Source organism: Condylura cristata, unplaced genomic scaffold (genome assembly GCF_000260355.1).
Source record: "Condylura cristata isolate star-nosed mole 26May11 unplaced genomic scaffold, ConCri1.0 scaffold00014, whole genome shotgun sequence".
NCBI lineage: Eukaryota > Metazoa > Chordata > Mammalia > Eulipotyphla > Talpidae > Condylura > Condylura cristata.
Window position 1 is genome coordinate 53222347 of NW_004567115.1, and position 456 is coordinate 53222802.

Sequence of the window (456 nt, forward strand, 5' to 3'; positions counted from 1 at the left end):
GTTTCTGGAATACCCCCCAAATGGTCCAGCTGACTTCTTATGAAGAATTGACTCTCTGTGCTTTTTTTTTCTGAGAACAGCAGAAAATACTTTTAAATCTCTACTGTGTTTTATTCCTGGAAATAAAAATTTAATACACAAATGTTACTTTTAACACAATTTCCGGTAACAGTCGTGGAATAATACAAGGTAAAACAAAACACCCTTTAAAAATTCCCTGGGAATCCCTTGAAAACCTGTTGGTTTTTCACAGCAACCTCAGCAGGTTAGTTAGGGGCTGAGCAAACCAAGCGAAGGCTGGCCTGGGCCCGGGCCACCCAGGCTCGCTGACCGCCCCTCTGCACACTAGCCTCAGAAGGAGAACGCGCGCCCCCGGTGCTCGCTTTCCTCCCAGCCTGCCCTCTGCTCTGCCCCAGCAAGGGCTGCCGGACCCCAGCGACCCCTTTACTTAGGGGG